Source organism: Schistocerca cancellata, chromosome 2 (genome assembly GCF_023864275.1).
Source record: "Schistocerca cancellata isolate TAMUIC-IGC-003103 chromosome 2, iqSchCanc2.1, whole genome shotgun sequence".
Taxonomy (NCBI): Eukaryota; Metazoa; Arthropoda; class Insecta; order Orthoptera; family Acrididae; genus Schistocerca; species Schistocerca cancellata.
In genome coordinates this window covers 848,461,592-848,488,458 of record NC_064627.1, presented here as the reverse complement: position 1 = coordinate 848,488,458, position 26,867 = coordinate 848,461,592, and positions in this window count along the sequence as shown.

The window sequence follows — 26,867 nt, the reverse complement described above, 5'->3', positions numbered from 1 at the left end:
TGTCTCACTCCCTTCCCAACCACTGCTTCCCTTTTATGCCCCTCCACTCGTGTAACTGCCATCTGGTTGTTGAACAAATTGTAAATAGCCTTTGGCTCCCTGTATTTTACCCCTGCCACCTTTAGAATTTGAAAGAGAATATTCCAGTCAACATTGTCAAAAGCTTTCTCTAAGTCTACAAATGCTAGAATCGCAGGTTTACCTTTCCTTAATCTATCTTCTAATATAAGCCGTAGGGTCGGTATTGCTTCACGTGTTCCCAACATTTCTACGGAATCCAAACTGATTTTCCCCGAGGTCAGATTGTACCATTTTTTCCATTCGTCTGTAAAGAATTCGTGTTAGTATTTTGCAGCCGTGACTTATTAAACTGATAGTTCGGTAATTTTCACACCTGACAACACCTGCTTTCTTTGGGATTGGAATTATTATATTCTTCTTGAAGTCTGAAGGTATTTCGCCTGTCTCATACATCTTGCTCACCAGATGGAAGAGGTTTGTCATGGCTGGCTCTCCCAATGCCATCAGTAGCCCTACTGGAATGCTGTTTACTCCTGGGGCCTTGTTTCGAATTAGGTCTTTCAGTGCTCTGTCAAACTTTTCACGCAATATCATATCTCCCATTTCATCTACGTCCTCTTCGATTTCCGTAATATTACCCTCAAGTACATCGCCCTTGTATGGACCCTCTATATATTCCTTCCACCTTCCTGCTTTCCCTTCTTTGCTTAGAACTGGTTTTCCATCTGAGCTCTTGATATTCATACAGGTGGTTCTCTTTTCTCCAAAGGTCTCTTTAATTTTCCTGTAGGCAGTATCTATCTTACCCCTAGTGATATATGCCTCTACATCCTTTCGTTCGTCTTCTAGCCATCCCTGCTTAGCTACTTTGCACTTCCTGTCGATCTCATTTTTGAGACGTTTGTATTCCTTTTTGCCTCTTTAATTTACTGTATTTTTATATTTTCTCCTTTCATCAATTAAATTCAGTATCTCTTCTGTTACCCAATGATTTCTACTAGACCGCGTCTTTTTACCTACTTGATACTTGTGAGTTAATGAGCATTTCGCTCTCATTGAAGTATATGGCCCAAAAAGTCAGCATTCAGAAATTGCGAAACGAAACCTGTCACCCAGGACCATTTGCCACAAAGAGCTCAGATTCGCCACGATAAGGGGAAATTCACAGTCGTCTATTGTGCTGTAGTGTGCGTGTGAAGTAGACGAGAACCTATGTCATAGGGAAACCCCGTAGAAGCCGTTTGTGGCCAAGGAGACGTAGCAGTGTTAAATATGTCGGACCTAAGATCGGCCATAAAGTGAAACATTTGTGAAAACTATTTAATTCTGCAGTAATTCAGGCAACGTAGCAGTGGTAATTCTAATCTACCATCCTTCATAAATTTTCGTGGTAATCCCAATAAAACTTAAATATTGTTCATATCTATAATAGTTTAGGATTTACTGTTAAAGTGGAATTAACAAGTTTTGTAACAAAGAGCTGAATGCTAAAATATGAACGCTTTGGTCGATCTTAACGATCGATATTTCATGTAGAAGAGCATCATTAAAATGACAAACGTTGTAAATATCAACTCTGTAACTTTATTTGTTTAAAAGATATAGTAAATTTAAATTATCAATATTTTCAGTTAAGCATCAGATCATCATTTCTTCCACACAAAATACATTGAACGATGACAGCATGACACCTTATTCAATCATTAGGTAATATAATATTTGTTGTAAGGTTTAGCGCATAATAGTTACTTTTATTCTTTATTTATTTATCAGAAAGCACACTGGTGTAAGGATACTGGCCGTAAAATTCAAAGTTATGAAGGAAATTTTATTGGTTTTATGTAAAAGAATTTAACGTTTATCATGTAACATATAGTATTATTACTTTACTTAGAATGTGAAAGTGGTCAAACTTGGATTAGTTAAATAAGTTAAAATATAAAATAATGTAGAATAAGCTGTAGCCAATCACATGGACGGCTTCAGGAAAGAGAACTGCCCTAGTCAGTTGAGCGACGATGTTCGGCGCGGGGGAAACGCGGCCGGGGACGGACAGAGAGGGAAAGTTCGGATTGAGACGCGAAAGCGGACAGTCGGTCTTCAGGCAGCTAAGAACTGTAACAACTTAGAAAATTTCGCGTTGTGTGGTATCGTGGGACATAGTCTCTGAGCGGTGAGCAGCCGCGCACCTGGTATGAACTCTTAACTTTTCGTGTAAATGACGAGATGGCAAATCGGACTTGCCTTTCGCGGTGAGATTGTGAATGAGCGATCTGTATCAAATGGAAATGCGCTCGTGTCTAACAGTAACTCTAAATACGACCACTTTCGCTATTAGTTTGCTGTCTGAATAAACATTACTCTAACCAAATCGTAACTCCGTGGCCTACATCGTTTATGGGTGGTTAATTTAGTTCCCGATAATATTCTCACTGTTAATATATATTATATTCACTTTGTATTTGGCAAACTTGCCATCACCCAGACAATATAACCGAAGGGTCACAAGTGTCTAACTTAGGGCGTGTAATGCGACACGTGCGGTTCAACCCCTAGACGAGTTTGAGCCAAGACCTTTCGATGAAGGGGAATAGCATGCGAGCCCGAGCATCTTTGGGATGTTAACTCGCATCCTCTGCTGGCTTCACTATTTCATCTCTCAAAGCTACCCATTCTTCTTCTAGTGTATTTATTTCCCCTGTTCTTGTCAACCGTTCCATAATGCTCTCTTTGAAACTATCTACAACCTCCGGTTCTTTCAGTTTATCCAGGTCCCAACTCCTTAAATTCCCAGCTTTTTGCAGTTTCTTCATTTTTAATCTACAGCTCATAACCAAGAGATTGTGGTCAGAGCCCACATGTGACCCTGGAAATGTCTTACAATTTGAAATCCGGCCGGAGTGGCCGTGCGGTTCTAGGCGCTACAGTCTGGAGCCGAGCGACCGCTACGGTCGCAGGCTCGAATCCTGCCTCGGGCATGGATGTGTGTGATGTCCTTAGGTTAGTTAGGTTTAATTAGTTCTAAGTTCTAGGCGTCTGATGACCTAAGAAGTTAAGTCGCATAGTGCTCAGAGCCATTTGAACCATTTTTACAATTTGAAACCTGGTTCCTAAAGCTCTGTCTTACCATTATGTAATCTATCTGAAACCTTCCAGTGTCTCCAGGTCTCTTCCACGTATATAACCTTCTTTCATGGTTCTTAAACGAAGTGTTAGCTATGATTAAATTATGCTCTGTGCAAAATTCTACCAGGCGGCTTCCTCTTTCATTCCTTACCCCCATTCCACAGTCACCCACTACTTTTCCTTCTCTTTCTATTCCTACTATCCAATTCCACTACCCCATGACTATTAAATTTTCGTCTCCCTACAGTGTCTGAATAATTTCTTTTATCTCATCGTACATTTCTTCAATCTCTTCGTCATCTGCGGAGCTAACTGGCATATAAACTTTTACTACTGAGGTAGGCGTGGGCTTCGTGTCTTCCTTGCCTACAATAATGCGTTCACTATGCTGTTCGTAGTAGCTTACCCACATTACTATTTTTTTATTCATCATTAAACCTTTTCCTGCATTACCCCTATTTTATTTTGTATTTATAACCCCGTGTTCACCTGACCAGAAGTCTTGTTCCTCCTGCACCGAACTTCACTAATTCCCACTACATCTATCTTTAACCTATCCATTTCCCTTTTTAAATTTTCTAACATACCTGCCTGATTATGGGGTCTGACATTCCATGCTCCGATCCGTAGAATGTCACTCTTCTTTCTCCTGATAACGACACCCTCCTGAGTAGTCCCCGCCGTCTAGATATGTCCCATAAATATTCGATGGGATTCATATGGGGAGATCTGGGTGGCCAAATCATTCGCTTGAATTCTCCACAATGTTCTTCATACCAATCACGCCCCGTCATAGCCCGCATCTCGTGGTCGTGCGGTAGCGTTCTCGCTTCCCACGCCCGGGATCCCGGGTTCGATTCTCGGCGGGGTCAGGGATTTTCTCTGCCTCGTGATGGCTGGGTGTCGTGTGCTGTCCTTAGGTTAGTTAGGTTTAAGTAGTTCTAAGTTCTAGGGGACTGATGACCATAGATGTTAAGTCCCATATTGCTGAGAGCCATTTGAACCATTTGAGCCCCGTCATAGAATGAGGAGCCAGAACTCTTGCTCGCTCTGTAATTCAGGATAGGCGGCAGTCCGTGGAAGATCTGACACCAGAAACAATGCAGGAGCAGGCACTTTTCGGAGCACACCTTTCAGAGCATATTTTTGATCATGGGAGTTCGTGTCCCTACGGTGACTCGACGATAATGTTAATTACAACTGCGGTGAGCATGGGATCGTAGAGAATGGACCATTGATAAATAGAAATGTGTCGTCTGTTCGAAAGAAGGGCGTTTCTTGTTGTACATGGTCGTGTCCAAATGCATCATCATCCAGCGAACGCTGCTCGATACACACAGCGCACCAGGGGCACACTGGCGGGGCAGTATCATTTCTGGGGGCAGTACCTGGGCTTCCATGGCTCTATTTTTAGTACTCGAGGGCATCACGATAGCTCTTGACAGTTGTTGTTGTTGTTGTTGTGGTCTTCAGTCCAGAGACTGGTTAGATGCAGCTCTCCATGCTACTCCATCCTGTGCAAGCTTCTTCATCTCCCAGTACATACTGCAACCTACATCCTTCTGAATCTGTTTAGTGTATTCCTCTCTTGGTCTCCCTCTACGATTTTTACCCTCCGCGTTGCCGTCCAGTACTGAATTGGTGATCCCTTGATGCCTCAGAATATGCACTACCAACCGGTCACTTCTTCTAGTCAAGTTGTGCCACAAATTTCTCTTCTCTCCAATTCTATTCAGTACCTCCTCATTAGTTATGTGATCTACTCATCTAATCTTCAGCTTTCGTGTGTAAGCTCTTGACTACGTGAACATTATTGCGAATCACCTGCATCCTTGACATCTATCAGGAAAGCTACCCGTGTGATGAGACCAGAATCGTGCTACAAAGATTTGAGGAATGTGACAGTGAACTTACATTGATGCCTTGGCCACCAAATTCCTCCTATATGACCCCCATAGAAGACATCTTGGTCGCGCGACAGCTCCGCGCTCACATCTTGTGCCACGTGTCTCCGGGAATCCACACCACGCAGAAAAGCTGCTGTATTGTGTTGGATCAATACGTGGATCAACACGATATAGAGCAGGTCGCCATAATGTTTTGGTTCATCAGTGAATATGTAGGCCAAGTAGTGCCCTGGCTTGTGAGTGGAATGTTCAGTGGAGAGGTGTCATATCGTCCAATGAGTTATAACATGGCAAACGGTCAATTTTCGGTCACACTACAATATTTTTACACTCAAATGGCATGTTGCGACGACATACATGGTCGCATGAAGCCAGTGAAGAGACGATTGTCACGTAATACGACCAAACCACGAACGTAAACACACGAAGTGGCTTGGAAAGGGGGTATATATAAAGGCAGTGTACTCGCTGACTGACTCATCAGCCTCCAGCCCCAATCGCTAAGGATAGAGAAGGTGTGGATCCTACACTGTAGGCGCAGTTTTTCGGTATTCTGCTGGTAAGGTGGTGAAATATTCTTGAAAGGTTTTTTTTGAAAAATATCATTGTTAAGACAGTTTTGAAGCTAGATCTGTGAAATTTGATATCTGGTTTCTCGGTCAGAAAAAAAAACGCATGTTTCAACATTTTCGGAAATTCAACCCCTATAGGGACGAAATAAGGGATGAATAGTTTTATGGAAATACTTTACTTTGCAGGAATTTTTGAAGCTAAATGTATGAATTTTTGTGTTTGGTTTCTCTATTAGAAATAAAAAAATACGCCTTACACTATTTTTGTAAATTTAATCCATAAGGGGCTGAGATAAGGGGTGCAACAATGTTTCATGAAAATATTTCGTTGTGAAAGCATTTTTAAAGCTCAATCTTTGAAAATTGTAATGGGCTTTTCGGTTATAAACGAAAAATACACGTTTCACTGTTTTTTGGACATTGTGTCCTACGGGGGGGAAGGGGGGGGGGCTGAAACAGGATCAGACTGTGGTGTGGATCTCATAATGTAGTAATCGGTTAGGGAGGGATTGTTTGAAATTCCCTTCGTAAGGGGGTTAAATAGGGCCTTTTTTGAAAATATGTCACTAATAAAGCAATTTAGAAGGTACAACTATGAAAATTGGTATCTGGTTTCTCCGTCAGAAAAAACGCGTTCTTAAAGCTTACGTCTATAAACAGTTGTGTTTGGGTTCTCGGTTGGAAATAAAAAAAAATAGTGTTTCACTGTTTTCGGAAATTCAGCTCTTAAGGTGGTGAAATAGGGGATGAAAGTTTTACGAAAATTTTCTTAAATACAAGTCCATGAAACCTGGTATTTCATTTCTCTGTTAGATATAAAGAAATATGTCTTAGAGGATGAAAGTTTCTATGGAAATACCACCACAAGGAGGCAGAAGACGTGATTAAGAAAAACCTTAGACTCTGGCCACCAGAAATGCTTTTTGGTCAGAAGTACATTCAGAAAAAGGCTATGTTTCTACGACATTACAGTGAAAAGTTTAGATGATGTTGCAATTTTTGAACAACATAAAAATTCGTTCAAAGAGAGAGAAAATTGTTCAGAACATACAGTCTACGTGAGTGGAGCAACGGGCGCTAAAGTAGAATGATACAAATTGTAAATATTATTGCGGTCATTCTGAACCCAAGTCGCTTCGTGCAAAACGTTTCAGAGCGCAAGTAACTCCATATAAATATAAACCAGATATATAGGGAGGCATGTAGAAGACTACTGTGCAGAATGACGGTTGCCCCTCATACCCTGGCCCGACACATCGCCCATCGGACATGTCTAGGGTATTGTTAGTCGGAAACTTACTCGGCATCACCCACAGAAAAGGCGTTGAGCCTTTGTGGACTCGCACGAAAACCTCGGGAAGGGAGAGTCGCTTCATAGATTTCGAGGCTTTGCTTCTACCTATACACCCACACTCCGCTAACCGCAGTAACGTGTATGGCATGTCTGCTTCCCATATTGTCAAGTATTTGGTTTTCTTCCTGTCGCATTTGCGTATGGTGCGCGAGAGTAATGCCTACTTGCGCGCTGTAATTAGATTAATCCTAGTTTGCTGTCAAAACGGTTCAATTGGCTGAGCACTATGGGACTGAACATCTGAGGTCATCAGTCCCCTAGAACTTAGAACTACTTAAACCTAACTAACCTAAGGACATCACACACATCCATGCCCGAGGCAGGATTCGAACCTGTGACCGTAGAAGTCGAGCGGTTCCGGACTGAAGCGCATAGAACCGCTCAACCACCGCGGCCGACCGGTTTGCTGCCCTACGAAAAAATACGTAAGCGGTTGTAGTATATTTTTAGATGTTGAATAGTACTCGGATATTCAGTCTGGTAGCGTCGTCCATAAGACAAGATATTTCGACCATCTTCAGGAATTCTTGACTTCTAGATTCATCGATTGTGGTTTCTGAATGTTCGTAATCAGGATTCTCTAGTGTAGTTGATTAGTTGATGACTGTCTTAAAGCGTGTGTCAGTTCAAGTTGTTGTAGGTTAAACAAGCATACCTTTTTGTTGTAGTCTTCAGTCCGAAAGACATACAAATCATCTTTGGTATTACGATTTTTAAATATACTGTTGCAGAACTAATAAACAGCCGACCAGTCTCATTCTCTCTCTCTCTCTGTCTCTCTCTTCTCTCTCTCTCTCTCTCTCTCTCTCTCTCTCTCTCTCTCTCACACACACACACACACACACACACACACACACACACCTGCCGGCCGGTGTGGTGGAGCGGTTCTAGGCGCTTCAGTCTGGAACCGCGCGACCGCTACGGTCGCAGGTTCGAATCCTGCCTCGGGCTTGGATGTGTGTGATGTCCTTAGGTTAGTTAGTTTTCAGTAGATGTAAGTTCTACGGGACTGATGACCTCAGCTGTTAAGTCCCATAGTGCTCACAGCCATTTGAATCATATACACGCCCGCGCGCGCTCGCACTACTAAACAGAATTACGTCAATATTTACTTCATTCGTATACAAATGATTATAGCCAGTCAAATTCTTCTAGATCTGTCACCGTATTGTCTGTATGTAAAATTTAAGACGTTTCGGTCACTACTGCAAATGGCTTTCCTCAGGGTGTTTTTCTTTTCAGCAAAAAACACACTGAGCAAGGCCACTTGCAATGATGCCCGAAACGTGGGAAGTTTGAAGTTTCACACACTTACAATTCGGTCACAGGCCCAGAAGAAATTTATTGGCTGTGACAATATCCTCGGAAGCTTACGCTTACAAATAATCATAGCTATTACGAGTGTTATGTTTTTAAGTTGGTTAGTATTATATTAAATTAATAATTGGTTGGTATTATATTAAATTAATATTTATTATCCACTGCGCAGCAGGTCAGGTACTGGAGAGTAGACGTGTGAGCGCAAAACGGACAGTCTGTAGTGACGGGCATAGTCCACTTAACGGTACACCTACGTCTGTGCAGAAAACCTCAAGTAGTAAGCTATGCCATGTGTTTGCGGGAAGACTGTTGCACGCAGAGAAAAACAGATTAACTCACCACAATGAGTACATATTAATGTATCAATGATGACAGGATCTGTACCTAACACCTTACATATATACACTGCGGCGACAAAAGTTTAGGGATAGCGATATGCACATATAAAGATTGCAGTACTATCGTATGCACAGGATATAAAAGGGCAGTGCATTGGCGGAACTGTCGTTTGTACTCAAGCGATTCAGGTGAAATGGTTTCCGTAGTGCTTTTGGCCGCAAAGTGAGAATTAAGACTTCAAATGCGGAATGGTACTTGGAGCTAGATGTACGGCGCATTTCATTTCGGAAATCTCGAGGGAATTCAGTATTCAGAGATTCACAGTTTCAAGAGCGTGCAGAGAACGCCGAATTTTAGGCATTACCCTCACCACGGACAACACAGTGGCCAATGACCTTCACTTAACCACCGACAGCAGCGGCGTTTGCGTACAGGTGTCAGCTAACAGACAAGCAACACTGCGTGAAATAATCGCAGAAATCGATATGAAATGTATGATGAACATATCCATTACGAGAGTGCGGCAGAATTTGGAGTCAATGAGCTATGGCAGCATGTAACCGACGAGAGTGTCTTTGCTAACATCACGACATCGCCTGCAGCACCTCTCCTGGGTTCGTAACCATATACATTTGTATTTAAGACATGGAACGGCGGAAACGTTACAATTAGCAGTCCCGTTACATAAGTTCAAAGTACCTAATTTGACTGCAGTTGCACACAGAACTGCTGAAACATAAAATCATTCCTCAAGTGATTATTTTCATTGAAAGTTAAGAGTGGAAACTCGTACAATTTTTATCCAGCTATGCCTGCCCGGGCATAAAAAAACATCGTTAGCAGTACGTCAATAATTGACTACGCGCGGGAAATTTAAATTGCCACGCTATATGAACACTGGCTTAGAAAAGATCTGATTATTGTTTGCTGCATAAGAAATAAAGTTACTTATAGAACTTTGTGAAGGTTCGAATGTTTTAGTCAACGTAATGTTATCAAGTACTGATTAGCTGCAAAGCGATTCTTGTTACCATTTATCAACAGGATGCAGTGTCATACTTCTTGAAATAATACAAGTTATTATCTGAATTAACTATAATTCAGCTAATGAAATAACACTAGTGGATTAAAGCAGATGCTTCCATGCTTGGCTCAAGATAGGGAAGGGAAGAGAACAATAGCCGGTAATTGCTTTTTATCGTCCATCAAAGATATTATAGAGCTCACTAATACTAGTTCAACCACATCATTTTTTTATTTTAATAGAATTAAAATTCATGTTTGAGAAAAACGATAAAACTAATGATTATCACTGTCAAATGCAATATACATAAGCCATGATTTTGTAGGGAAAATTTCTAAGTCCATTTGGTAGCGTTACAAGTACCATTTGTCGTGAAATGACAAAAAATATTTAGCAAGTGCCTACTATTCTGCTTGCAGTTGAAAATGCCAGAGGACTCATGGTTCTAAAGCTTCCAGTAGCGTTTTACCTTCGGTTTGAGATGTTTACCGTTATGTTACTGAGCAGTGTCAAAATATTAGTGAAATATTGGCAAGTATTTGAACATTGCTTGACAGAAAACGTAATAACACGTTACCTATTATACAACTCACACTCTACAGGTTAAGCACATCGTAGGTAATAAGTTCCTGTTATACAGTAGTACCATTAGTGTGATTGTTGAGTTACACAAACAAAATATGTATCAAAAACGGATTAAGTATCTAGAAGAAATGATCCAGCCTAATGGATCTGAAAAAGAAATCATCAGAGATAGATCAAGAAAGATGGACCTAGCGTGTCATTCAATATGTTTATCATAAAACGTCATCTTCTAGAAATGAAAGAAACCCATCATTACAGAAGAGTAATTCAACCAGATTGCTCATGTTCGAGAAACATTAATTTGAGGCTAACTCTGGTTCCATAAGGAACAGTTGTGCACAGCGACTGTGTACGAAGTAGGCTGCTATATAGGCAGAAGGAAACTTCCTTCTTCTTCTGCACCAGCAAGCCACCGGCCTTGCTGCATTGGTAACACCGGTTCCCGTCAGATCACCTAGGTTACACGCTGTCGGGCTTGGCTAATACTAGGATGGGTAACCGTCCAGTCTGTCGAGCGCTTTTGGCAAGCAAGGTGCCCTCAGCCCTTGTGAGGAAAGTTGAAGAGCTGCTTGACTGAGAAGTAGCGGCTCCGGTCACGAAAACCGACAACGACCGGGAGAACGGTGCGCTGACCTCACGCTCCTCCATATCCGCCTCCTGTGACGCATATAAGCTAAGGATGAGACGGAGGTCGGTCAGTACCGACGGATCTTCCGAGATCTGTTCGGACAGAGTTTGGTTTATACAACAGTTAAGTCACACGGTAATATGTACTGCTGCGAGTTTGTTCAGTTATAACTCATTCAAATGCATTGAAGATGGCTATTTAAAGCTGAAATCTGGATATGCAGGAATAATAAAAAAAAACTAGTGGAATTGCGACTGATTGTTGTATTCCTATCTCTCCTTATGTTAATTCCAGGATCAGTAGTAGAAAATTGAGAAATCTGGAAAAAAGAAAGAAAATTTCCAGAAATATATTAGGATATAGTACAACAGTAGAAATGTTTAAATTAACAAGTAGCACAGAAGTACATTACGCAGTCAGGAAAAGACGAACGTTTTGTGGACACATTCAAAGAGTGAATCCCAGCAGAAGAATAAAAAAAATCGTACAGTGTTTCGAAAAATTAAAAGGCAACGCCAACTGTTTTAGGGATGAGCGTTAAGACCTAGAAGATATTTGCATAAATAAGGAAGAAATTGGACGGAACAAAGTTAAGAGGTGGGAAGGTTTCCAAGTTAAAACAGTTTCAGATGGGGAAGAAAAGGATACCGGAACAGACGAAAGAAAAAAGTGGATGGATTAGTACTGGAGAAACACGAAAACTAAATTATTATCATAGACGTGTTCCTTGGCTGGTCTGTAAGGAAAAAACAGCAGACTCAGTTTTTCAGTAGTATTAAGTTACGTAATACATGATTGTCCTTCGGCTTCGCTACCTCTCCGCTTTCAGCGAAACTAATACATAAAGAGTTGTGCCGTCCCCACCTAAGCTGATGAAGCTCAGATCAGGGACGGTTGGTTGGTTGTTTTGGGGAAGGAGACCAGACAGCGTGGTCATCGGTCTCATCGGATTAGGGAAGGATTGGGAAGGAAGTCGGCCGTGCCCTTTCAGAGGAACCATCCCGGCATTTGCCTGGAGTGATTTAGGGAAATCACGGAAAACCTAAATCAGGATGGCCGGACGCGGGATTGAACCGTCGTCCTCCCGAATGCGAGTCCAGTGAGATCAGGGACGATACAAACGTTGGTAAGAGGACAGCGGTAACCATATTTCCCCCAACAGCTTTAACCGCTTTCAGTGACATGCGTCGGTAAACTCTGCATTTCCGTCCACGGCACGTCGATCTCGTTACGTTAGCGCTGCGCTAGATTCGCATTAGGAGCATGCACCGGGCAAGTAATCGTTCGCCTGCGGCCGTAAACATTGTTGTGTGCGCGGCGGCGGCTGCGCCTTAATCGCGTGTTTACATAAAAGAGAGGCGGCCAGTAAATTCGCGTTACATAATCCGGCCGGCGGGGACACGGCGCTCGTGACTATGAAAGTCAGATTCTCGTGAGAGCGCTGTCTGCAGTGCTGTGTGGAGTGGACCGGTTCCCCGCGAGCGCGATGGACGGCCGACGGCCGCGGTGGACGCGGAAACTAGATCGTGCCGTGCCGTGCCGTACCGGCTTATATGGCCGGCTCGGCGCGAGCTCTAATGAAAGCGAAACTCAACTACTTGTCGTCTCCGTGTAGCGGCAGAACACAACGTCTGAGTCATGCCAGAGGGCGGGTACGCTAGAAGTAGAACCTGCAAGGAAATACCGGCGGGAAGAAGCGGCGCTCTGCGGCAGTAGAACGAAATTAAAGGCGACGAAACGTCAAATGGTCGTGTGTTCACAGCAGATGAAACGTGAAGGACGTTACCCCACTGAGTTCCGTACTAAGCTGTGAAACTGAGGTTATGGGATACCATCCGTGTAATACAAAAATTCGGAACAGTCTGAATTAAGGAACTAACAAGGCTTTGGTTCAAACAACAGTTGCCGGCCGGTATGGACGAGCGGTTCTGGGCGCTTCAGTCTGGAACCACGCGACCGCTACGGTCGCAGGTTCGAATCCTGCCTCGGGCATGGATATGTGTGATGTCCTTAGGTTAGTTAGGTTTAAGTAGTTCTAAGTTCTGCGGTCGCGCGGGATTAGCCGAGAGGACTAAGGCGCTGCAGTCATAGACAGTACGGCTAGTCCTGGCGGAGGTTCGGGAGTCCTCCCTCGGGCATGGGTGTGTGTGTATGTACTTAGGATAATTTAGGTTAAGTAGTGTGTAAGCTTAGGAACCGATGACTTTAGCAGTTAAGTCCCATAAGATTTCACGCACATTTGAACATTTTAAGTTCTGGGGACTGATGACCTCAGATGTTAAGTCCCATAGTGCTCAGAGCCATTTTAACCATTTTCCACGGACAGTGTTATGTAAATTTAAGAACTAACAATGGTTTATCAAAGGCGAAAGCAAAATTCAGTATAAATATACTTGGTAAAGTTTCTGTAGTAAACTGCTTTAATGTGCTGCTCAGTGCATTTCACTTGTGGTGTTATAAATTTTTGGTAATTTTTTCGAAAACAAGCGATCTTGTAATCTATACAAAAATCAGTGAAAAAACAGTCTATATCGCGAAGGTACTTTATTAAAATGACCGGTTTTGGCCTAGACTTAGGCCATGTTCAGACAGCACTATCAGCTGGAGTTCACGATGCGTACAACGGCTAGTTGACCTCAGTCGCTGAAACTGTGAGCATCGCGATTGAGACCTTTCTTTTTCACTGATTTTATGTTGTATTAAACCTTTAACATGAGATTGTACCTCTAAATGTAAATATTATGGCACTATTTTAAATTTTTCAACTGTGTGAAATACTTATACGAAATAATGAATATAGAATTTTTCGGTTCTGGAATCCGTTAGACGGGCAGCCTACAACGGTGGTCAGGTGAATTTTGCTGCTTACTATACGGATGATGTTTCCACGGTAACACGTGTAATTTATTGGCTTCGAACAGAGCTCGGTAAGGGCAACTCTACGGCGGTCAGAGATCTCTGTACGTTGCCCTCGTAGGTGCAGTAGAAATAAGCGAGGCTTGTAGCGAGAACGTGGATATACGGTACCAGGCAGGCGGCGACGCTGCCGCGGTAATCCCTCGGCTCATTACTCGCACCTGAACAGCGCGGGCGGAGCACCCACCAGCTGTCTGCTAAGTAGAATGCCTGCCCCGTGTTCGCGACGGCGGATTCTTCCGTCGCCGTGGCCGGCCTTTGTTCCGGATGAAATACGCGAAGCGCGCACACAATGCGCCGGCGGCGGAGATGCGGCGAGCGCCTCTTTATCTCGCCAGCCGGCCGCCCAGCCCGAGAGCGCAGTTTATGGCAGGCGGCGGGTATTGAGACGTTCCCGGCAGATCGTACACCGCGCCAGATCCCGATACATCACACTCCGGCACGAGCTGGACTACAGAGCTTCAAATGCGTCCACACGGCAACAGGAACTCTCCTTTACCCTAAGAGACATCTAACTGACATGCGATGCACTCACGGATTGCAAACGTGCCGACCGTCACAGTAAGACAGGCACAGAAAATTGCTCACCTCAATCGCGAGGCGGGTAATGGAGCCAGGGTATGTGCGACAGTACGCTGCACAGTTCCGTTCCACTGCTTGGGACCCGTTTGGTACTAAGGACTTCTTCACACCAGACAGTTAATGGAGTTACGGGTTAGTTTATACGGAGATGTTTCCAGAATGAGATTTTCACTCTGCAGCGGAGTGTGCGCTGATATGAAACTTCCTGGCAGATTAAAACTGTGTGCCCGACCGTGACTCGAACTCGGGACCTTTGGCTTTCGCGGGCAAGTTTGGAAGGTAGGAGACGAGGTACTGGCAGAAGTAAAGCTGTGAGTACCGGGCGTGAGTCGTGCTTCGGTAGCTCAGATGGTAGAGCACTTGCCCGCGTAAGGCAAAGGTCCCTAGTTCGAGTCTCGGTCGGGCACACAGTTTTAATCTGCCAGGAAGTTTCATATCAGCGCACACTCCGCTGCAGAGTGAAAATCTCATTCTGGAAACATCCCCCAGGCTGTGGCTAAGCCATGTCTCCGCAATATCCTTTCTTTCAGGAGTGCTAGTTCTGCAAGGTTCGCAGGAGAGCTTCTGTAAAGTTTGGAAGGTAGGAGACGAGGTACTGGCAGAAGTAAAGCTGTGAGGATGGGGCGCGAGTCGTGCTTGGGTAGCTCAGAAGATAGAGCACTTGCCCGCGCAAGGCAAAGGTCCCGAGTTCGAGTCTCGGTCCGGCACTCAGTTTTAATCTGCCAGGAAGTGTCTTATACGGAGATGACGAAACTCGTGGAATAGCGATATGCAAATATACAGATGGCAGGAGTATCGCGTGCACGAGGTGTAAAAGGGCAGTGCATTGGCGGAAATGTCATTCATACTAACCTGATTCATGTGCGAGAGCTTTCCGACGTGATTATGGCCGCACGACGGAAATTAACAGACTCTCAACGCGTAATGGTAGCTAAAGCCACACGCATGCGATATTCCATTTCTAAAATCGTTAGGAAATTCAATATTCCGAGATCCACAGTGTCAGGAGTAAGTCGTGGATACCAAATTTCAGGCATTACCTCTCACCACGCACAACAGTCGCCGACCACCTTCGCTTAACGACAGAGACCGGCAGCGTTTTCATGAAGCGATCAACGCTAACAAACAAGCAACACGCAGTGAAATCATTGCAGAAATCGATGTGGGACGTATGACGAACCTATCCTTGAGAACACTGCAGTGTAATTTGGCTTTAATGGGCTATGGAAACAGATGACCGAAGGGAGTGCTTCTGCTAACTGCACGAACCTGCCTGCAGTGCCTCTCCTGAGCTTGTGATCGTATCAGCTAGACCCTAGTCGACTGGAAACCGTGGTCTGGTCAGATGAGTCCGATTTCAGTTGATAAGAGCTAATGGTAAGGTTCGTGTATGGCGCAGACACCACGAAGCCATGGACCTAAGTTGTCAACAAGGCACTGTGCAAGCTGTTGGTGAGTCCGTAATAGTATGGGCCGTGTTAACATGGAATGGACTGCGTCCTCTGGTCAACTGAACCGATCATTGACAGGAAATGTCTATGTTCGGCTACTCTGAGACCATTTTCAGTCATAAATGGACTTCACGTTCCCAAAAAACAATGGAATTTTTATGGATGAGACTGTGCCATGTTACCGGACGGCGATTGTTCACGATTTGTTTGGAGAATATTCTGGACAATTCGAGCGAATGATTTGGCCACCGAAATCGGCCGACATGAATCCCATCGAACGTTTATGGGATTTAGTCGAGAGGTCAATTAGTGTACAAATGTTGCACCGGCAACAATTTCGCAATTATGGACGGCTATAGAGGTAGTGTGTCTCAACCTTTTGTGCAGGGGACTTCCAACGACTTGTTGAGTCCATGCTACTCCGAGTTGCTACAGTACGCAGGGCAAAAGGAGGTCCGACACGATATTAGTCAATCGCAACTGCTTTTATTTACAGGCTACTCTTAAGCTAACTGTAACAGTTAACTTTGGAACGAAAGACACTTCAATATGTGCAATACGTTCATTTTGAAATATCTTGATACCAGAATTTTGTTTCGTTTCTTTTTTTTTCTGTCAATTTTTGATACGGAACAAGAACGAACACTATTTAACCGAATGTAAGAATTATTTGGAAATTTTGGAAATTTGTGGTAAGTACCTGTGGCACACACACACACACACACACACACACACACACACACACACACACACACACGCACACACACGCACACGCACACACACTCATGCCCGAAGGAGGAGTCGAAACTTCGTCGGGGGAAGCCGCGCGACCCATGGCAAGGCGCCTGAGACCGCGTGGCTACCCCCCGCGACACGAATTATTTGTACACTTTTTAAATTACTAACGAAAATAAGTATTAAGCAGAGTCGATTCAATCAAAGTGCTACAGGAAGAGTGAGGAATCACAAAGGAATTTATCTTTCTTCCTTGTGCAAATAAATGCCCAAATAAATGAAGGGCAAGTTGTGGAATTCGGGCAACGGGATTAGTGCACCCTTCCTTGCCCTGTTTTCAGTTTCGTAGATCATATCTGACCGCTGCACCGGACTGGAGCGTACGTAAGCCCCGTTTCCAAATGTTTGCCGCTGCTATTCCCAATGCTGCTTTGCCTCTTGAAAATGTGGAGGAAATCGGAATACGGAAACTGAATAAGTAGCGGTTCCATAAGAATGGAATGTCGGAGGATATTTACATACACCCTCCAACGTGGGTCTTGGAGAAATCGCAGTTGAAAGCTCAAAAGAATGTTTTCCCCACACTGAGAATGTCGACAGTTTTCTTCACTTTCCCTTGGATGCAGCCTAGCGATACTCATTTATGTGGAGAACCAACGGTCTCCTGCAATACCACATCAATATACTCAAAAGGAGATTCAGTTGGTACATTCCATGGTGATACCGGCTTCATATATGTCAGTTAACCATGTATATTAACCGTATCGTCATCGGCTGCCCTCCGTGAAAGCAAGAAGCAACACGGTGGAAACTAATGTCGTGATAAACAAACACTTACCCAACTCCACTTTTCAGAAACTAGAAAAATAATGCTGTAATGTCGAACTTATATTTTAATGTAATTTCATACGTTTTCCTACGTCGGTATAGACAATTTTTAAGAAATGGAGTGCTTTAAAGCAGAGAAAAAGTGAATCTGCTACTGTTCTTTCACTGTAAATGTCGATCTGCGTGTAAAGAAACGGAAGTCTAAGAATTCCACACTGCATTTCGAATAGGGGAATTCACACAGGAAGTTAGCGGAACATGTTGGTTCAAATGGCTGTGAGCACTATGCGACTTAACTTCTGAGGTCATCAGTCGCCTAGAACTTAGAACTAATTAAACCTAACTAACCTAAGGACATCACACACATCCATGCCCGAGGCAGGATTCGAACCTGCGACCGTAGCACGGAACATGTCGTCGACTTCAAGTCTTCTGCGGTAGAAAGTCTTCTTGACGTTTACACTGGGGAGGCGGGAGTGAATGGCGTAATCCGGTACCGTCGGAAGTTGTTTTTCTCTCGCCGCGCTCACTCATACTGGTCGACTTTTTGCTTTTGCCTGTTCGTTGTATTTTGTTACTTCCTCTGTATACACGTTGCAAAGTGGGCAGTGTTCTTCCATAAAGGAGGCCAAATATTTGAAAGCGAAAACTGATTTAGATTTTACAGAAACCAAGACAAAGAAGGAGACTACACTGTGCATAAATAAGAACATAAACTTATAAAACAATTTCCGTTAAAAATATTTCTACGAGTGACAGACAGTTCTTTTTGAAGTTATTTGGTATTTGCAAAGGAAAAAAATAGGTAAGTTACAAACGTGTGTATATGTGGTACAAAATCTGACAGAAGTATCCAGACATCCCTAAGTAATGCGGAATCGAACACCAGATGTCACGAAAAACGGATCCGCCAGTATAAGAGGAGGCGGGGACTATAGTGCTGTCAGTAGAGAAACAGCAATATCAGAGCGCTCGGCCTGGAGAGCTCAGAACTTCGATCGTAGACTATTCGTGGAGCAACAAACCCATCAGGTACATTTTAAACCCTTATCAACCTGCCTGACTGTTGCCGATGTGATAGTGAGGTGGAAACGCGGAGAAAACCTCAGAAATATCTCATGTACTGATGGACAGGGATCGTCAGGCGTTACGGAGGGTGACTGTAAGAAAATCGGATGAAATAAATGAAAGAACTCGCTTTTGAGTTTCAAAGTTCTGGCAGCAATCCAGCTAACAGAATGACTGTGCTTAGGGAGATGATGATAATGGCCTAGAACGGTCGAACGGATGCTCAAACAGGTGGCGCTTGAGGTGATAGTGGATCAGTAGAACAGAGTGAGGAGGAGTGACGAGTCACGCTATACCAAGAGGGAACACGTTGGAAGTTGTAACACCTCCGTTGCGTCCCGACCTGATCTGATCGAATAGCAATCCAATATTTATTATTAACACGACCGTGAACCTAATGGGGCTGGTAATCGGAATTGACTGCTACGGAAGTTGTTACTTTCCAGTTCGTTCTGCTCAGTACTATAATACTGAATGTCTGGTAATGAGGAACACCAACACAGTTTTACTAATTACGAACTTATATTCTTCTCAAAACACAAAAAAGGAGACAGCCACTGCCTTCGCCATACATATCTAATTATGGCTAATCTCAGCACAGGCTTTCTTCATTTTCCATTATCGTCACACACTAATCCATCACTGCATCCAACTCTGCAATCCAAGGTTAGGCCGGCGCGGTAGACGCGAAACCAAATATCGGCACTAGTAACGTCACTGATCACTTTCGTAATGATACTTCTTCACTTTCCCGGTATTAATCTATTACATAGGGGTCTAACCATGGCGATGGCGACACCCTTCTCCGTTAAAGCCCTGTATATCAACAATGGCCTTCACACACATATCCCGCCAACCACTCTGGCGCAACTCCACACTCGCTCACGCAACACGTCACAATCGATTGTTCGCCCTATCGACCTGTGCCGAGTGCAAAGTTATAGTAAGGGCCTATGGGCCCCTTACAAAGTGTCTGGATTTGGTGCATGCCTGCAGAAAGTTACCTGCAGTGTTGTGTATTGCGAGTAGTCAAGTGAGGAGAAGACCAATGGCCTTGTCGCAGTAACACCCGTTCCCGTCAGATCACCAAAGTTAAGTGATGTCGCGTGTGGCTAGCACTTTGGTGCGACACCGTCCGGGTCTGCCGAGTGATGTTGGCAAGAGGGGTGCACTCAGCCCTTGTGAGGCCAACTGAGGAGCTACTCGAGTGAGAAGTAGCGACACCCGTCACTGACAACGGCCGGGAGAGCGGTGTGCTGACCACACGATCCGCCGTATCCGCGTCCGGTGACGCCCAAGGGAAAATGATGGCGGGGCGGCCGGTCGGTACTGCTGGGTCTTCAAGGCCTGTTCGGATGTTTTTTATGTGTGGTTGAGGTGGTGTCACGATATGGGGCAGTTCATCGTAGTTAGGGTGTGTAACCCTTGCAGCACTTCATTCCTGAAATGGCCCAACCTATTCGGAGTCTCGATATGAAACTACTGCAACACTTAAGGAATACGTTAGAACATCTCAAGATCCCACTGTCCAACATTACTACAGTCTCTGGATTTAGATCTTGAGGAAGAATTGGCTGCTGTACCTTGACAAGCATCCTGACACCTCACTGAATGTATCTCCAGCAGAGTTGGAGCTATCATAGAGGCGAAAGGTGGCTACACCCTACATTAATGTCCACTAAGAAGTAGCCAGATCCTTTGGATCAGAAATCAGCAAATATTAAAAAATGGTTCAAATGGCTCTGAGCACTATGGGACTTAAGATCTGAGGTCATCAGTCCCCTAGACATAGAACTACTTAAACCTAACTAACCTAAGGACATCACACACATCCATGCCCGAGGCAAGATTCGAACCTGCGACCGTAGCAGCCGCGTGGTTCCGGACTGAAACGCCTAGAACCGCTCGACCACAGCGGCCGTCAGCATATATTAAGTTGGTGCTTAAATTCGTAGAGATTTTCCGTAAGTTCAAGAAACACAACAGTTACACTTAACAGAGACTTTAGTCAGCAATAATATATTCTCTTTCACTACTTACAAGGGTCTGCCAACGTTGCAGTAACTTTCCGACTCCATGACTGTAGAAATAACGTGGTTTCGAGGAGAAGAACTCGTCGAGTCACACACCCGATTTTTGAACCTTCTCCGCTGCATGTCAGAGGTTATATACAACCTCATCCTGCTGCTAACAGCACTGCGAGCTGTCGTTTTGGGCCACGAAGACAAGGGGTGGTTGCACGCCACCCCCTGAGGCCTTCTCATGTCGTTTCCGAGCGGCGGTGCGTGTGAAACCCTTTCCCCAGCTACCCATAAGAAACCAAGTGGTTTCACCACTGGGAGTCGCGGTTCCGACCTCCATTGCAGAGGCGTCAGAGGAAGGAGTGACATACGGGTTGAGAGCGGGAGTCACGACTTCCGTATCGTTTGACACGTCCATTGTGGCATTGAGTAGAATTGTGGGGACATTTTGTGCCAATGTGACGTCATCAACCCACCTTACACCTCACATGAACTTCTGAACTTCGCCTTTTTTTTTCGCATGTGTCAACACCTTGCTGTTCGAAACTTCGCCGAACCGAAGGGTGGTATGGCAGGCTGCCACGCTTTTACAGCATTTGCAGGTTGGAGGCACCTTTGAGCCAGTTTCCAGGCTTCTGATTCGCTACTGGAAACAATTACGAGGTTTCTAAAAAGAGATCCTTTAATAATATTGTGCAGTGTATTAAAGTTAGAAACTAGATATGTATCTTGAGGCAGTGAATATCAGGACGGGCGAATTACACATATTCTATTCATCCAGTATTTGAGAATGAGAAGAATGAGAGTTCTTATTGACCTCCAACGAACTTTTCACACAATTTCAAACATTTTTAAACGTTTTAACAGGACACCCCACACAAAATAACGAAAAGAAAGACCTTCATGACTCGAACAGCTTTGCTGTTCAATTAGGAAAATTTCAGCATTAGGTATGACGTTTTATTTTATTATTTCTTCGCCGGTAACAGTACGCAACGCATTTTGCAGGTCGTACGCATATTTAACAGTGGATGTACTTGTAAAATTGTGCTCCGCACACAATTCAAGAGATATGACGTCATTAACACTGAGATGCGAGGAAAGCTCGCTTCTGAAACTTCCTGGCAGATTAAAAATGTGTGCCGGACCGAGACTCGAACTCGGGACCTTTGCCTTGCGCGGGCAAGTGCTTTCCTTCTGAGCTACCCAAGCACGACTCGCGCCCCGTCATCACAGCTTAACTTCTGCCAGTACCTCGTCTCCTACCTTCCAAACCTTACAGAAGCTCTCCTGCGAACATTGCAGAACTAGCACTCCCGAAAGAAAGGTTATTGCGGAGACATGGCTTCATATCAGCGCACACTCTGCTGCAGAGTGAAAATCTCAGTCTGGAAACATCCCCCAGGCTGTGGCTAAGCCATGTCTCCGCAATATCCTTTCTTTCAGGAGTGCTAGTTCTGCAAGGTTCGCAGGAGAGCTTCTGTAAAGCGTGGAAGGTAGGAGACAAGGTACTGGCAGAAGTTAATCTGTGAGGACGGGGCGCGAGTCGTGCTTGGGTAGCTCAGACGGTAGAGAACTTGCCCGCGAATGGCAAAGGTCCCGAGTTCGAGTCTCGGTCCGGCACACAGTTTTAATGTGCCAGGAAGTATCATATCAGCGCACGTACGCTGCAAAGTGAAAATCTCATTCTGGATGCTTGCTTTTGCTTAAAGCGGAGTGCAAATTACCCAGTCTATAATCATCCGATTGTAGTTTTAATTTCTTCATTAGTCTGTGGATGACTAATCCGAAACTAATAAATCAACCGAAATTTTGCGTCTTCAACCATAAGGGATGTGCATGCTTAACGTCCTATATCTGAAGCTATTTTACGCATGGGAATTCAATTCTTTAAGGAATCTGGGGTGGAGAGTTACTGGCTAGCCTGCTACAGGCGAGAGGACTTTTAGCGGAATCGGCTATTTTGCGAGCTTCCAGCAGCTCCATGAAGATTATGTGAATCTCCATGGGCAGAATTATTGAGCAATAAAGACAATAAATATATTTCGATAAAAACTACGTACCGTGTTCACCTAATGTGTTTTACAGTTTTTCATGTTCTATACAGTAAGAATTTAAGAATGCAGATAAAATGAAATGATAAAGTTTGAGTAATTACAGGTATATTTTTCTAAATCTAAATATCTCAATCTGTTTTTTAAATGTATAGATCTTATTCTTTGTAGAAGTCCAGAAGAGAGTTGCTTTTTTTCTCGATGTGTAAATGAAAATTACATTTCTCGCTGGCATTTGGACTTGTCTAGCAGTTCCGCGGTTTCCAAGTGCCTCTCTTCTCATACAAAACTGACCAATGTGCATTGTTGTCCTGGCAGGCAACTTATCTTTAAAAGTGACACGAAACGTCTACAGATGGGTGTACTTTGAAAACTAGTAATGCAGAAACAATTCCAAACAACGCTGTAGTAAAACCCAGATATAAAAGCTCTAACCTTATCACCTTCAAAATTACTAAACCTAGCACTGATATTTGTTGAGACATATTCATCATCGGTAAGAGAAAGACGGGAAGCTATCATCACTCTCTCCATCAGCTCCGCCTGCGACACGAGTGAATGTATTCAACTCTCTTGTCATAAAATGTCGCAGGATTGGTTTTTCGTAAAATGAATTTCACAGATTTGTAACATTTAACGAAATTCACTAACAAATTTGTGGAATATTATCTGCGATATCAATTTTGACGCAGACACACTTAGAATTGTATATATTTTTAGTGTTCATAACTTAATAACGTGTGCTTTCATTATAAACCGTTCATACAGCTTCCGTCCGTTAAAATGGTGGCGTGGGAAACCAAATATAATGCGTCGATTTCATTCATCTTCGCGTGAGAACCCAGATATACCGGGAGGCTACTGTTTTAATCTGTTTATGAATTTTCGCATAATTCCCAGTTCCCAGTTGCACGGTGAATATTTCTACGTCCTGCTCATATGACGTCATCTGATTATCATGCATTGTTATTACAAGAATCTGTGATATGCAAACTTTTAATTCTGATCGATGAAATATCTGAGCCTTTAGCTTGGAAAAATTTCTGTGCTGCACATGTGTATTATATCCTCCGCGTTACTTTTGCGTGATGGTGATATATTTCGTATGTAGATGGTTAAACGAAACAGACTGTGAGATGTTGTTAGGTGCCCCTCTATAGTAATGGTCCGTGCTCTTATAGACTCGTGCGTCGATATTCCGAACGCTTCGAAGAGTGTGGCTGCGTGACGCTATGCGTCGACCTTAGTGATTTGAATGCTGACGACAGCGAGGAGAGGGGAATTCACCGTCCGAGAGCGAAGTGATTTATCCACGGTCGGACGGAGCTCCGCACGGGACAGGCAGCGTGTTATGCCTACAGAAGAGGCGACCTTCAAAGGTCACCATCACTCGCCGGAATGCCAGCGCGCTGCCAAAGATATCTGCGCACCGCACGTGGCTGGCTAACATTGAGGGAAGTCCCTGTGGAAGGTGGGATTATTCAGTGTCGCGCACAAGGACGCTCATTTCTCACTGGCCGTGTCAGCCAAAGCAGCGGGCAGAAAATCAGCCGCACCCAGGTGCCACCACGTAAATACTGCGTAGTATCGCCTCTAGCCTTCATACACTGAAGCGCCAAAGAAACTGATACACCTGCCTAATATCGTATAGGGCCACGACGTGGCATGGACTCGACTACTGTCTGGAGTAGTGCTGGAGGGAACTGACACTATGAATCCTGCAGGACTGTTCAAAAATGTTCAAATGTGTGCGAGTTCCTAAGGGACCAGACTGCTGAGGTCATCGGTCCGTAGACTTACACTGCACATGAACTAACTTAACACTCAGGACAATACTCACACCCGTGTGCCCGAGGGAGGACCCGAACCTCCGGCGGGAGGGGCCGCACGATTAGTGACATGGCGCCTCTAACCGCGTGGCCACTCCGCGCGGCTTGCAGGGCTGTCCATAATCATCTGAACAGCACGTTGCAAGGCGTCCCAGATATGCTTCCCAGATATGCTCAATAATGTTCATGTCTGGAGAGTTTGGTAGTCAGCGGAAGTGTTTAAACTCAGGAGAGTGTTCCTGGAGGCACTCTGTAGCAATTCTGAACGTGTGGGGTGTCGCATTGTCCTGCTGGAATTGCCCAAGTCTATCGGAATGCACAATGAACATGAGTGGATGTAGGTGATCAGACAAGATGTTTCCGTACATGTCACCCCTCAGTCTTACGGACGCATCAGGGGTCACATATCACTCCAGCTGCACACGCTCCACACCATTACAGAGCCACCACCAGCTTGAACAGTCCTCTGCTGACACACAGGGTCCATGGGTTCATGATACAATTAGAAACGAGACTCGTCTGAGCAGGCAACATGTTCCTAGTCGTCAACAGTCCAATGTAGGCGTTGACAGGCCCAGGCGAGGGGTTAAAGGTTTGTGTCGTGCAGTGTACACGAGTGAGCCTTAGACTCTGAAAGCCCATATCGATGATGTTCAGTTGAATGGTTCGCACGCTGGTAGTCGTTCATGGCCCAGCATTGAAATCTGCAGCAGTTTGTGGAAGGGTTGCATTTCTATCTCGTTGGATGATTCTCTTCAGTCGTCGTTGGTCCCGTTCTTGCAGGATATTTTTCCGGCAGCAGCGATGTAGCAGATTTGATGTTTTACCAGATTCCTGATATTCACGATACACTCGTGAAATGGTCGTACGGGAAAATCCCGACTTCGTCGCTACCTCGGAGATGCTGTGTCCCATCGCTCCTGCGCCGACTATAACACCACTACCAAACTCGCTTAAATCTTGATAACCTGCCATTGTAGCAGTAGTAACCGATCTGACAGCAGCGCCACACAGTTGTCTTACAGAGGTGTTCCCGACTGCAGAACCCGTATTCTGTCTTTTACATATCTCTGTATTTGAATACGCATGCCCATATTAGTTTCTTTGGTGCTTCAGTGTATTAGTTCTCCCATCTCATTTTGTTGCTGTATGTCCAGCTGACGTCGACTGCATTTTTAGTCTTCTCACTTTTGCTAGTACGAATCTTTCGGCTACAGGGTATTCGCCCTTCATCAGGTTGGGGTTTGTCTCGCCACAGTCAAGCCATGGGAGACGCCTCTTCTGCTGTGAGCCACAAGCCGGTCCGACCCAAATTGAGTGGTGCGCACACTTTAAGGACTTTCGCGTTGCATGTCACTGCCAAATAATATTGCTCGATAAAACTTGGATCGCATATAGAATGAGCTGCTACAGCTTAGTATAGAATGTGACTGGAAGAAATAGGCAAAGAGAAGAAATCAATCGATTTATTCGAAGACAGCAATTACTCTGAAGTCGCGACAATTTATGATGATCCCCTGGACATTATAAAAGGCGGGGCATGGTTCTTAATTGGGTGCGCGACGAGCAGGGATGGAAATACATGCACTGCAACGTACACCCATGCTGGCCATAAAGTTGGTAAGGGGTTCCTATGGTGATCATCCCATTACTCCGCCAACGAGGATGGTCATTGGTGCTTGTAGACGGGTAGCAGTACGTCTCCTCAATCCATCCCACATGTACTCGGTGGGATATAAGTTGGGGACACGGACACGCCAGTCCACCAAATGTCCTCACGTTCCAAGAGCTCCTCCAACTGCGCTGCTCGTTGCTTTCGGGCATTATCATCCCTAAAAATGGCAGTTGGAGAAACTTATTCTCACCAGCATTCTCTTCCTGCTGCTGTTATTACAGCAATTAAACCTATTTTCAGAGACTTGGCTCATCCTGACCTTCTAAGGAAATGTCTGCACGGGCAGACACAGGACCCAACATAATTTGGAACCGTCTTCCTAAAACTGTATTTGTAAGCACGCATACAATGGAACTAGGAGTTCATGATGCTGTTGTTACATTCAATTGTGGCAATATTGGAAACTGTTGGGTACTGAAAAAGTTGGGAATTAATCCTGGTGAAAATATGATCACTGGGCTGCAACATTGCGATAAAATGAGGATAGCCGATGCAGACAGGTCTGCATCTAATATGGCCAAGAAAGCCAGACAAACATCCAGGAAGGTGAAAAAGAAGCTGGAAGACTTGCTAGAGGCCAAAGAAGGGCCATCTTATGCAGCAGGACAGTTTTAATTAACTGTAAGTAACACATTTCAAAAGTTTTTTCTTTAAAGTCAATTTCCAGCAAACTAAAATTTTCAGTACATATGTCCTATTTTATCAAAAACCATTATATATAAATGAATGAAATTTTCAGAGACTCTGCATACCATAAAAAGCCACCTAAAGTACTACATCCATTAATTTCCCCCATTATGAAGTTCACAAAAAACATTTTCTGCAGAAAAAA